This window comes from Oreochromis aureus, linkage group 3 (genome assembly GCF_013358895.1).
Source record: "Oreochromis aureus strain Israel breed Guangdong linkage group 3, ZZ_aureus, whole genome shotgun sequence".
Classification (NCBI taxonomy): domain Eukaryota; kingdom Metazoa; phylum Chordata; class Actinopteri; order Cichliformes; family Cichlidae; genus Oreochromis; species Oreochromis aureus.
In genome coordinates this window covers 67,554,522-67,568,047 of record NC_052944.1, presented here as the reverse complement: position 1 = coordinate 67,568,047, position 13,526 = coordinate 67,554,522, and the positions used below count along the sequence as shown (strand labels likewise).

General features: G+C 41.9%; 2 long non-coding RNA genes across 2 annotated transcripts; both read left to right on the top strand.

The window, feature by feature from the left end:
• Positions 1-4,492: 4,492 nt before the first annotated feature.
• On the top strand, positions 4,493-6,478 carry LOC120437391. The gene is made up of 3 exons (XR_005611082.1): positions 4,493-5,639; positions 5,754-5,844; positions 6,229-6,478. It is a non-coding gene; the product is annotated as an uncharacterized LOC120437391 (long non-coding RNA).
• Positions 6,479-6,555: 77 nt separating this feature from the next.
• LOC120438893 lies at positions 6,556-7,300 on the top strand. The gene is made up of 3 exons (XR_005612235.1): positions 6,556-6,695; positions 6,809-6,899; positions 7,283-7,300. It is a non-coding gene; the product is annotated as an uncharacterized LOC120438893 (long non-coding RNA).
• Positions 7,301-13,526: the final 6,226 nt, after the last annotated feature.

Below are 13,526 nucleotides of genomic sequence, written 5' to 3'. Positions count from 1 at the left end.
GGTCCACAGTCTGAAGCACAGCCCCAGCTTGTAGTGAATAGTGTGATGCAAGCAGCCACATTAGCTTTCCGTGAAACAATTAAGTTAGGACCCACCCATGTCTGTACAGTGTGCCACAGAACTCTGTTTCCTAATCAAGTTAAACACTGCAAAAGATCAAAGTATGTTAAAAATAGTCACATTGTTGACACTTGCTTGACAGGAAAATTTGTTCATGTTTGTGACGGGGAATGCTCAGCTAATTGTACTTTCCCAAAACAAAGAATGGAGGAGTGGATTTGCTACAACTGTGACAGCCACCTACAACGAGGAAAGATCCCTTCCATCGCAGTGGCAAACAATTTAGCACTAGCACCCATTCCAATTGAACTGAGTCAATTAAATGTACTAGAACGACAACTGATTGCTAAAATTCTCCGTTTGCCAAAATCATTGCATTACCAAAAGGACAGCAAAGAGCCGTACATGGGGCTGTTGTTTGTGTACCGTCGGATGTGGAAACCACAGTAAACTGTCTTCCCAGACCTAGCAATGAAGCCCAGCTCCTGCAGGTACAACTGAAAAGACACATCAGATTCAAAGGATACCAACACTTCTACACTGTGAACATGAAGAATGTGTTAGCAGGATTATCAAAGCTAAAAGAGATGCATTCAGAATACAAAGATGTATCTATTGATGATGACGCTACTTTTGCTGATCCCACAAATAATCAGATAATCGAGACGGAACATGACACTGCTGATGCAGATATTCAAGATGCACTGCCCAGAAACTTCGACAACCAAATTGTACCAGAAAGAAGAACCACTGAGGATACAACAGCTGGAATACTTGAGCCATGTCATGATGTAAACGAACTATTGGAGCCTGAACAGTCAAATGGAGAGCCCTTACAAGATACGGAGAAAGAAAAGGAAGAACTTCGGCCTGGTCTTGTTCTAGACACCTGTATGCAACCACCAGATATAGCACAAGACATTTTATCATATGGTGAAGGAATATTTAGCATTGCACCCGCCCAAGGAAATAGACCTGTTGGCTTCTTCTCTGTTCCTAAACTTGAAGCCATGGCCTTTCCTGTGCAGTTCCCAACTGGACAGAACACATTAGATGAAGCCAGACAAGTCAAACTGTCCCCAAGCATGTATTTTAATACACGGCTGTTCTCTGCAGATACACGGTTTGCAACTGACCAAAGCTACCTATTCTTTGCACAGTTTGTAACAGAAACACACATGGCTACAAACAGCATGTCCATCCAATTGCGCAAAGGTAAGGCAATCACCAAGGATGGACGTAGAATCTGTAACAGAATGCTTCAAAATAAAGACGAAGTGGAGAGACTGATAAATAACAAAGATGCAACACGCTTCATGAAACCTCTGAGAGGTACTCCAGCCTATTGGGAGAAGGCACTGAAAGATCTGCATGCTATGGTCAGACAGTTAGGAAAGCCGACTTTTTCCTGACATTTTCAGCTGCTGAAATGAGATGGCCTGAGGTTGTTGAGGTCATAAAACTCAACAAGGTGAACAAGTGGATTTTTCACAACTTGACTGGAACACAAAGTGTGAAATTCTCCGAAGCAACCCTGTGACTGTGATGCGATTGTTTGAAAAAAGAGTCGATGCACTAATGACAACACTGATCCTGTCCCCAGCACAGCCCATCGGTGAAGTAGAAGATTACTTTTATCGAGTGGAGTTTCAGGCCAGAGGTAGCCCTCATATCCATTTACTGGTTTGGGTCAAAGATGCACCTAAATTTGGAAGTGACCTTGAAGACCACGTGTACAAATTTATTGACAAGTACATAACATGTAAGATGCCTGACCAAAATGCCGATCCTGAACTTCACAAAATTGTGTCTGAGGTTCAAGTCCACAGCAGAAATCACTCCAGATCCTGCAAAAAAGGTAATGTGTCATGTAGGTTTGGGTTCCCCAAACTACCGGTAGACCAAACAATGATCACTTTCCCAAGCCCAGATGATGACGATGATCACAATGATAAGCAGCATAGCACAAGTAAGGAGAAAGGCACAAATGAAAAACAAAAGCAAAAAAACAGACGAATGGCTCTCGCAAAAAAACAGAAAGAGGCCAAAGAAAAACTCCAGCCATTGAGAGATTTGCTCTGTGACCCAAATTCCTCGTTTGAGGACTTGTCTGAGCTGCTTCACAAATGCAAATTTACTTATGAACAATACTTGGATTGTGTCTTCAATTTAAGCAATGGCCATGTCATCCTCTTAAAGCGTGAACCTAATGACTGCTGGGTGAATGCATACAATGCAGATCTGCTGAGAGCCTGGAATGCCAACATGGACATCCAATATGTCATTGATGACTACAGCTGCCTGATGTACATGATGTCTTATGTCTCTAAACCCGAATTTGAGATGACACAATTTCTTAATGGAGTCATCCAGGAGGTCAAAAGTCCAATGTCAATGAAAGAGATGAAATGAAACAGATAATGCAGGCATATGCTAAACACAGAGAAGTCAGTGCCCAAGAATCCGTGGCAAGGACATGCAGCCTGCCACTAAAAAAGTGTTCACGCAGTGTGGTGTTCATACAGACTGATGATGATGCCCTGAAAATGAGTCTCCCGATGAGCAGGTTGCAGAGCATGGCACCAGATGATGAAAATGTGTGGATGTCTGGATTGCCAGAAAAATATGCAAACAGACCCAGAACACCTGAGTTTGAAAGAATGTGTTTGGCTGAATTTGCTTCAGAGTACAGGATTCTCTACAGCCGTCAAACAGAGTCAAAAAATGCCATCCCTCTTTTGAATAACATGGGTTATATTCAAAAGAGAACAAGAGGGAAACCTGCAATAATCAGATATCCTCGCTTCTCAGAAAAGAAACAACCAGAAAAGTTTTATAGCAGACTACTAAAACTTTATTTTCCACATCGATCAAATGATGACCTTGAAAACACAGAACACCCCACATCCGAACAGTTCTACAAAAGTGGACGAAAACATGGTTTTGCAGTACGGCCAATTGTTACCTTTAACAAAAAGCGTTATGAAAGCCATGGCAAAACAATGGAAAGGGCATTGGAACAGATTGAACAACAAGGCCCACTTATCAATGCATGGAACACCTTTGCACCTGAGGTTGAAGTAGATCGTTTAGAGTGTGTGGCCCAACGACAATCCAGACATGACACTGACGAAAATGAAATGGACATTGTTCCAGACTACCAAGTCAGTGGTAGCAGCAGTGGAGCCATGCCAGCAATCATAGCACCAAAGCTGAGCCCAGACTTTGTCAGAAAAATGTACCAAAGTCTGAATGAAACCCAAGCATCCATATTCTACGCAGTGCGTGAGTGGTGTTTCAAACTTGTGTGGGGTCACTGTCCTGAGCAGTTCTTTTATTTTGTCTCTGGAGGAGCTGGCTGTGGAAAATCACATGTTATCAAGTGCATATATGAGGAGGCAACAAAGATTTTGCACCAACTCCCCAGATTCCGTGACCAAGCAGACATGTCCTACCCTGCAGTACTGCTGACTGCATTTACTGGCACTGCAGCTTTTAACATATCTGGGAAAACACTGCACTCTCTGCTAAAGCTGCCAAAATCTTTAAAACCGCCGTATCAGGGACTGGGCAATGCACTGGATGAAGTGAGAGCTTCACTTTCAAATGCAGAGATTCTGGTCATTGATGAGATATCGATGGTTTCTAAAGACCTTTTTGCCTACATCCACTGGAGACTTCAGCAGATCAAAGGAAACAAGAAGCCTTTTGGTGGGATGTCTATCCTTGCAGTAGGAGACTTTTACCAGCTGCCACCCCTTGGAAAAGCCAAACCACTCTGTGTGTACGAGGACAATGTCCTTGATCTCTGGAAAGACTATTTCCACATGGTCAACCTGACAGAAATCATGCGACAGAAAGATGATCATTCTTTTGCTGAAGTTCTGAACAGGATAAGAGTGAAGCAAAAAACAGATTCTCTTGAAGCCGATGACAAAGCCTTGCTCACACAGGCTATCCATGACATAAAAGACTGTCCATCTAATGTATTACACATTTATGCTACAAACAAAGAGGTCGACAAACACAATTCAACAACTGTAACTGCTCTTCATTCTGATATCATAAATATTCAGGCCGAAGACTACAGAAAAGACCCACGAACGGGTGAGATGGTCCTCCTGGCAGATATGATGAAAGGCAACAAAAGAGATTTACCTGATAACATACAAGCTGCACCTGGAGTGCGTGTTATGATTATTAGAAATTTGGATGTTGAAGATGGGCTTGTTAATGGGACATTTGGAACAATCACGAACATTGTGACAACCACACAGGATGGACCAAAAACTGTGAATCTCATTGGACTTACGCTGGACAATCAAAATTCTGGGCAAAATTTCGCAGAAAAATACAAGGATCCTCAGACAACCTGGTATATATTGAGAAATGTGAAGAATCTACAAGTAAAAAGGAGTTCTTCATGAGGCAATTTCCAATGAAGTTGGCCTTTGCATGTACAGCTCACAAAGTACAAGGCATGACAATGGAGTCAGCAGTAGTATGTTTGAAGCGTGTTTTTGAACCTGGAATGGCCTATGTCGCACTCAGCCGCACAACCTCACTTAAAGGACTGTACATCACAGACTTTGATGAAAGGAAAATCTATGCTGATCCTGCCATCACAGATGCACTCAAAAATATGAGACATGCATCATTTGAGAATGCAAGACCACTGTTGCAATTCTTAAAATCAGTTGTTCCCACAGTCCCCACGTTGACAATTATCCATCACAATGCACAAGGTCTCCCAACTCACATGGAGGACATGAGATGCCACCATGAACTCAGCCTTGCTGATGTTTTATGCATAACAGAAACTCACTTGTCTGGATCATCAGTTTCTCCCCGCTTCCAGCTGGAACAGTACAACATGGCCACACGCAACAGACACGTCTCTTACACAAACCATACAGACATGGCAAAGGTAAATGGCGGTGGAGTTGCAATGTACTACAAAACAGTTCTTATAGCAGAGTCTCGAAAATACCTGCAAAATGTGACTGACCTTGAATTTGTTGTTATCAAGGTTGAATCGCCAGTCACAGCTTTGATAGCAACTGTATACAGACCACCAAATTACAGCCACGTGAGGTTTTTACCACAAATGCAATGTCTTTTGGACTCATTGGAAATGATGAATTGCCAACCAATTATTGTTTGTGGAGATTTCAATGAGGACCTTATGAGCAGAGAAAAAACCCATCCAAGAACTGTTTCAGTCAAGAGGATATGCACAACTTATTACTGCTGCAACTACCGAAAAACACACATTGATTGATCACCTTTACATATCACAGCCATACGCCTGCCTCCAATCAGGTGTTCTGAATACATATCACAGTTATCACAACCCCATTTATTGTGTAATTCACTAACACAAAATGACTGCAAGGTTGTGAGGATATGGACTTGCCAAGTGATCTTAGTGTCTTTGCAACTGAGCACACTCTACCACCAACAAGGACAGCTCACCAGTGGGAGCTGATACATAAGACTGCTCTCATCCATTGAAGAGCTGACCAGAAACGTGAACAGAGAGACTGCAACTGCACCTGATGGGATCCCTGCCATAACAGGTAATTGTATTTTTGTTTCTTACTTTATATTGTAACATTTGATATTGATATTGTTTGAAACAAACTATAATCTCATCCATTAATTAAGTCATCCATTCATTCATAACTCCTCAGATGTGTTCTGTCCAGTGAAGGCAGTGGAGAAGCCCTACACTGATCTTGAAACTGTGCCACGCTAGTAGAGACCGGCCACAAGGATGGGCAGGTATAGTAAAATTAAAATGCACCTTTTGGTTCAACAGGTTTATATATATATATACAGTCAAGTGATCAAAAGACACCAGTATTAAACCCATTTAAACCAACTACATGCTTGGATTGGAACTGTATACAGGCCACCAAATTACAGCCACGTGTGGTTTTACCTCACATAGCAACTTACCCCATCCAAAGACACCAGTATTAAGCAAATTTCTTTTTTTACTACCTTTTTAATATAGTTTTGGGTCATTTAGTTCTAAAGTTAGATTTGTTTTTCCAATTATTTTTAGAACTTCATTACTTGCCATTTCGCTAACTGAAGAGCTGCGCTTTGTGATGTCTCTTGTTTTATTGTTTTAAATTGTGTTTTCCTTTTATCTGTTTCTAGCTGTTTTCGCAAAGTCAGCCAACCACTTGCTTCCAAATGACCCTTATCCAGAAGTATCCGTGAGTGCCTCATCAACAGAAACTAAAGTGGAGACCTACCTCTCAGAGAAAAACGCACACATAAGAAAAGCCGACCCACTTCAGTACTGGGAAGAACATCCTAATCGGTTTCCCTCTATGGCTGCTGTTGCGATCCCAGTGTGCCCCCTGTAGCTCTGTGGACAGTTTTGGATTTGTTTACATCTCACCCAACCGCCACGGCAGATGGCTGCACCTCTCTAAGCCTGGTTCTGCCGGAGGTTTCTTCCTGTTAAAGGGAGTTTTTTTCTGAACACACTCTACCACCAACAAGGACAGCTCACCAGTGGGAACTGATAGATAAGACTGCTGATGTGCTCTCATCCATTGAAGAGCTGACCAGAAACGTGAACAGAAAGACTGCACCTGATGGGATCCCTGCCATAACAGGTCATTTGTATTTTTTGTTTCTTACTTTATATTCTAACATTTATTGATATTCTTTGAAACAAACTATAATCTCATCCATTCATTAAGTCATCCATCCATTCATAACTCCTCAGATGTGTTCTGTCCAGTGAAGGCAGTGGAGAAGCCCTACACTGATCTTGAAACTGTGCCACGCTAGTAGAGACCGGCTACAAGGATGGGCAGGTATAGTGAAATTAAAATGCACCTTTTGTTCAACAGGTTTATATATACAGTCAAGTGATCAAAAGACACCAGTATTAAACCCATTTAAACCAACTACATGCTTGGATTGGAACTGTATACAGGCCACCAAATTACAGCCACGTGTGGTTTTTACCTCGCATGGCGACTTACCTCATCAGAAGACACCAGTATTAAGCCAATTTCTTTTTTTTTTTACTTCATTTTTAATATAGTTTTGGGTCATTTAGTTCTAAAGTTAGATTTGTTTTCCCAATTATTTTTTAGAACTTCATTACTCACCAGTTTGCTAACTGAAGAGCTGCGCTTTGTGATGTCTCTTGTTTTATTGTTTTAAATTGTGTTTTCCTTTTATCTGTTTCTAGCTGTTTTCGCAAAGTCAGCCAACCACTTGCTTCCAAATGACCCTTATCCAGAAGTATCCGTGAGTGCCTCATCAACAGAAACTAAAGTGGAGACCTACCTCTCAGAGAAAACGCACATAAGAAAAGCCGACCCACTTCAGTACTGGGAAGAACATCCTAATCGGTTTCCCTCTATGGCTGCTGTTGCGATCCCAGTGTGCCCCCTGTAGCTCTGTGGACAGTTTTGGATTTGTTTACATCTCACCCCAACCGGTCGCGGCAGATGGCCGCCCCTCCCTGAGCCTGGTTCTGCCGGAGGTTTCTTCCTGTCAAAAGGGAGTTTTTCCTTCCCACTGTCGCCAAAGTGCTTGCTCATAGGGGGTCATATGATTGTTGGGTTTATCTATATACATTAATGCTTGTATGCTTTTCATTTATACTTTTGCCTTACTCTTCAGTTCATAATATAAAGTTACTTGAATGGTTTCCTTTTCCTTTTTTATTTTATATTGCTTTGCTATTTACCACAATCTAAATATCATGTTTAAATGTCATACATTATTGTAAATGGTATCTGTACAAAATATTGTTTGAATAACATGATACATTTATTAGTCCCACAACGAGAAATTTCATAATTTGAAATACAAATTGAATACCGCTTAATGGACATCTTTTTTTTCTACCACTTTAAACGACTCAAAACTGTAAAATCTAAATTGTAACTTCTCTTGAACACCTGACACTAAAGCATAATTTATTTTGTAATCATGTAACTGGAGCATCTTTCTCTCATCTCTGTATGCCGCATATAACAGAGATCACAATACAGCTTACTTTGCTTTAAGTTGAAAATCAGCTGTATTCCATTTCCCTCCTTCTTGTAGTATAAAAAGCAAACTATGCTCATGTTGCATCTTGCTCCCTCTAGTGTTATAAATGGCAACCGGCACTAATTGAACCACATTAAAGGCAAACTACACTCATTGGCAGTAGCATAGGCACACTTAAAATTTCTTCTGAAATTTTCGCTTTCTAGTTATGTGTGCCTATGCCAAGAGGCACACATATTACTATTCCTCGGATTTATTATTATTATTATTATTATTCTCCAGTTTCCGCCTGAAATTTTGCAGCGAATCTCGCCCCGCAGTTTTGAGACAAGCTTCATATATGTTACCTCATTTTGTGCGGCTGGATCTGGAATGGTGTGCTATGACTTTTGGTCTTTATGAATTTTATAGTTTTTAAATATTAATATTTTAGTGAAAATTTTCCGCGCTCCTCTGCCGAACAGTTTTGACTTTAGGGTTACATATGTTAGATCATTTTGTGCGGCTGGAGCTGGACTATTATGTCATGACTTTTGGTGTTCATGACTTTTATAGTTTTTAAATATTAATATTTTAGTGCAAATTTAGGCCAATTCATCTTTTGGCGCCAAATAAACAGACTTCATTTGTGGTGTGTTGGCTCCATCTTTTGGTCCCATTGAAACAAATTTCAAACTTCATTTGTGGTGTGTTGGCTCTCTCTAGTGGTATGCCGGGAGTGGTACAGCCTGTCTACCCTTATTTGGATTACCGTAATGATGACAATTTCAACGGTGCGCACAGCGTCGCTGCTTTCAGGAGCCATTGGAATTTTTAAGGTTGCGCAAATCATTCAAAAGTTACGGTAATGCTTGGTGGAAAACTCAATATCCCACAATTCATAGCAGGCCTCTGCCGAGTCAAACAATGGCGGCCATCACTTAGTTTTTATTTTCCTCTTAATACTGTTTCTAGGTCACAAAATAAACTTTTAAGATATTTTCAGGCGAGAATGTAGTTGTGTAAACTTCAAATATCTGCTCGTTTTGTCAAAACATCCCATATTAGCGACACTGTTCTGACGATGTCGTTTCTGCCTGAGGCTAGCTGGCTAGCTAGCTAGCGCGGCTTTGCTAACAAGCTACAGCCGGCCTGGATGACAGTGAGGGCGGCTTACTATGGTTTCACCCCCGGTCCTTCGCAATGTCTCGTGGTCACAGCTGGACTTATTTTTCCTTCATATGGACCGATGATTTATTTATTTATTCATTTTAGTAACGGTATAAACAGTGAAAGGTGGTGGATTGGCCAGATGTAAACTTCAAATATCTGCTCGTGTTACCAAGACATCCCATATTAGCTCTGATGTTTTCGGTGCCTGCAAAGAGCTAGACAGGTAGCTAGCTAACCCGAGCTGGCTGTCTTTTGACTCAGGGTCATAGCTGGACTTATTTTTCGTTTTTATGAGCCGATGAGGGTTTTTTTTTAGTAACGGTACAAACAGTGAAAGGCGGTGGATTGTCCAGATGCTGGTCGATGTGGAAAAAATAACTGAGTTGTTTGGTAGTCGCTGACGCGGAGCTACAACCGAGGGCAGCTATCCACCGGTGTGTGTCAGAAAGAACATGCGGGGAACGAGGCGGCGAGGCGACCGCCGATCGACCGGTGGTAGATCGTGGATCAGGGAAACCGAAGGCAGGAGAAGCAGGCGGCTGCCGGTCGGAGCGTGAGGTGAACTGAATTTCAGGTAAGAAGTTATGACCTGCACTCTATTTGGGTCAGATATAAACCGAGTTTAGGTGTAGTTTATTTTCGTTGTGCTGACTTTTTACAATCAGTTATAATAACTCGTACTGCGTGGTAGCTAGCACGATGGAGTTTATGACAGCCTCCCCTGTCATTCTCTCGCCTGTTGAAACTTCAGTCATGAAACTGATCAATGATCGGCTTTTCTCTCTTGTTTGTTTATCACGCTAAACAACAGCAGCACGTTTAAGCTTGATCAGCTGTTGTTAGAATTCTTTTGATTTTAATTTCTAGTATCAGCTGATGTTTGCTGGAGCATGAAGATGAAATCAGGAGATGTCCTTACTGAATCATCAGAGCTGAACTGGTGATGGAGAAACAGGTTTACCCTTAGGTGACATGAATGAGTTGAAGGGAAGTTATGAACTGTTTCTGACAGACAAATATACACCAAGCTCCTTTTTTTGTGTAGCTGACAGCTGGTAACTGTGCAGGGGCGGATCTAGCAAAGCTTTTGCCAGGGGGCCAGGTAGGGCATTAACAGAGAAAGGTGGACACAAAGATATACTTTTCTTTCTTACTCTCATATAAAATATTTAGCTTTTATTAAATAGTTATCTGAATCTTACAACCAAAGTTTGTATAATAATACACAAGATTGGCTGTAGACCATTGTTCATCATTCAGAACACTGTGTAAAAATAACAAAAACAAAAAGTGAATGCAAAAGTGCATAAATATTTATTTTACGTGTTTGATGTGTGTGGCGGGGCGTGGTCTGCAGTGCCGCTGCAGGGGAGGTGGACCCACCTGAGCGGCACCTGCAATCACGCCTCTCGGGCGTAGTCTGTGCTCTCTCGGCTGTTTTTTGGGTGTGTGTCGGGCTGTGAGTTGAAAAGCTACAGCCGGCTGTTTGGGTACACCAACCATGTGTGAAAAGTGGTCCATAACGTAATGCTTCAAAGCGTGTTCATGCAAACATTGTCGGATCTGCCGTGGTACAATGGGACTTCTGCTCATGAACCTGTGTGCACAGCGTCTGCAAATCGGCGCTGTACGAAGTAACTTCATCTTTACACAAAACTGTAAGCTGTTATCTGTGAAGCGTGAGCGGTGTTTGTTTTTACCATAGTTCATGGTGGAGAATGGGTGCTCTTCTGAGTTTTGCTCTCTGTAGCTATATGAATGGCAAACTACACTGAATAGCAGCGGCATAGGCACACATAAAATTTCTTCTGAAATTTTCGCTTTCTAGTTATTATTATTATTCTCCAGTTTCCGCCTGAAATTTTTTTGCAGCGAATCTCGCCCGCAGTTTTGAGACAAGCTTCATATATGTTACCTCATTTTGTGCGGCCGGATCTGGAATGGTGTGCTATGACTTTTGGTCTTTATGAATTTTATAGTTTTTTAAATATTAATATTTTAGTGAAAATTTTCCCGCGCTCCTCTGCCGAACAGTTTTGACATTAGGGTTACATATGTTAGATCATTTTGTGCGGCTGGAGCTGGACTATTATGTCATGACTTTTGGTGTTCATGACTTTTATAGTTTTTTAAATATTAATATTTTAGTGCAAATTTAGGCCAATTCATCTTTTGGCGCCAAATAAACAGACTTCATTTGTGGTGTGTTGGCTCTCTCTAGTGGTATGCCGGGAGTGGTACAGCCTGTCTACCCTTATTTGGATTACCGTAATGATGACAATTTCAACGGTGCGCACAGCGTCGCTGCTTTCAGGAGCCATTGGAATTTTTAAGGTTGCGCAAATCATTCAAAAGTTACGGTAATGCTTGGTGGAAAACTCAATATCCCACAATTCATAGCACACCTCTGCCGAGTTAAACAATGGCGGCCACCACTTCGTTTTATATGTCTTTTATTAGTGTTTCTAGGTCACAAAATAAACTTTTAAGATATTTTCAGGCGAGAATGTAGGTGTGTAAACTTCAAATATCTGCTTGTTTTATCAAGACATCCCATATTAGCGACAATGCTCTGACGACCTCGGTCCTGCCTGACAGCTAGCCGGCTACCTAGCTAGCTGCCGCACTTGGCTGCAAATGGACAGCGAGGGGACACTCTCTCTCCTTTCACCTCCCCGGTCTCTCGCAAATGCTCGCACAGAATCGGAGTTACAGCTGGATGTGGAAAAAATAACTGAGTTGTTTGGTGGTGCTATAATGCGGAGCTACAACAGTGGGCAGCTATCCACCGGTGTATGACAGAAAGGACATGCCGCGACCGCAGATCGACCGGTGTTTGCTAACGCAGAGGTCAATCGTGGATCAGGGAAAGCGAAGGCAGGAGCGTGAGGTGAACTGAATTTCAGGTAAGAAGTTATGACCTGCACTCTATTTGGGTCAGATATAAACCGAGTTTAGGTGTAGTTTATTTAGCAGCAGTTCTCTTATGTGTTGCTGATAGCTGGCTAGCTAGCTAGCGCCGCTAGCATAGTTAGCTCGCGCCGCTAGCGACCCTTCGTGAAAAAGCACCCAGGCTTGGCTTATATTGAGGCGGGTGAAACTCGTGTCAGCACCCGGTCGCTCGCCGACAGTATGTGTTTTAGCTGGACTTATTTTTCGTTAAAACCGGTATAAACCGAGTTTAGGTGTAATTTATTTTCGTTGACCTTTACAATCGTAATGCCACGGGAGTTTATATACAGCTGTGTGCGCACTAAGTTACTGACGTTGGACTTTTATTCATTAGGGTTAGTTCATAGAGTTGCCGTGCCGTACAAACGGAATCGTCCCACATTCAGAGAAAACATTATGATTTATTCTGTCGTTACGAAGCCTCCCCTGTCATTCTCTCGCGTGTTGAAACGTCAATCATGAAACTGATCAATGATCGGCTGTTCGCTCTTATTTATCGCGCTAAACAACAGCAGCACGTTTAAGCTTGATCAGCTGTTGTTAGAATTCATTTGCTTTTAATTTCTAGTATCAGCTGATGTCGATGTGGAAAAAATAACTGAGTTGTTTGGTGGTGGACCCACAACAGAGGGCAGCTATCCACCGGTGTGTGACAGAAAGGACATGCCGCGAAGGAGACATATGAGGCGGTGAGGCTACCGCCGATCGACCGGTGTTTGCTAACGCGGAGGTCAATCGTGGATCAGGGAAACCAAGGCAGGAGCGTGAGGTGAACTGAATTTCAGGTAAGAAGTTATGAACTGCACTCTATTTGGGTCAGATATAAACCGAGTTTAGGTGTAATTTATTTTCGTTGACCTTTACAATCGTACTGCCACGGAGTTTATATACAGCTGTGTGCGCACTAAGTTACTGACGTTGGACTTTATTTTATTCATTAGGGTTAGTTCATAGAGTTGCCGTGCCGTAAAAACGGAATCGTCCCACATTCAGAGAAAACATTATGATTTATTCTGTCGTTACGAAGCCTCCCTGTCATTCTCTCGCGTGTTGAAACGTCAATCATGAAACTGATCAATGATCGGCTGTTCGCTCTTATTTATCGCGCTAAACAACAGCAGCACGTTTAAGCTTGATCAGCTGTTGTTAGAATTCTTTTGATTTTAATTTCTAGTATCAGCTGATGTTTGCTGGAGCATGAAGATGAAATCAGGAGATGTCCTTACTGAATCATCAGAGCTGAACTGGTGATGGAGAAACAGGTTTACACTTTAGGTGACATGAATGAGTTGAAGGAAGTTATGAGTTGTTTCTGAGAGACAAAGACC